The following is a 367-nucleotide window of genomic DNA, read 5'->3' on the forward strand; positions in this document are numbered from 1 at the left end:
CTCAATGTGAGTGATTCAATTAAAGACTGATGCATTTCCTGCATTCCACATTTTCATTTGTCACTTACAGATTTTAATCAGTGTTTTGATGGAAGACACAGCTGCTAACATTTCAAAGTCAGTGCTGTTGTGTTGTCTCTGGAGGATTCTCTGGTTTCCAGCTTCAGGACAGTGACGTGTTTTCAAACACACTTCACTGGTCCTGGGGCCCAGGAAGCACTTGTGACATTTAAGCCTTTTATTTATTCAAAGTTGCTTCAAACGAAAGAGCTGTGTGTTTATGAATGTTGTGATTATTATTTACCAGTTAGTTAAACTTTGTGCACAGCTGTTGTTGGGCTGCTACCTTCACTCACCGCTGCAGTTT

The sequence above is a fragment of the Trachinotus anak genome, unplaced genomic scaffold, assembly GCF_046630095.1.
Source record: "Trachinotus anak isolate AG129_WGS33_773 ecotype Australia unplaced genomic scaffold, CSIRO_AGI_Tana_v1 ptg000002l, whole genome shotgun sequence".
Classification (NCBI taxonomy): domain Eukaryota; kingdom Metazoa; phylum Chordata; class Actinopteri; order Carangiformes; family Carangidae; genus Trachinotus; species Trachinotus anak.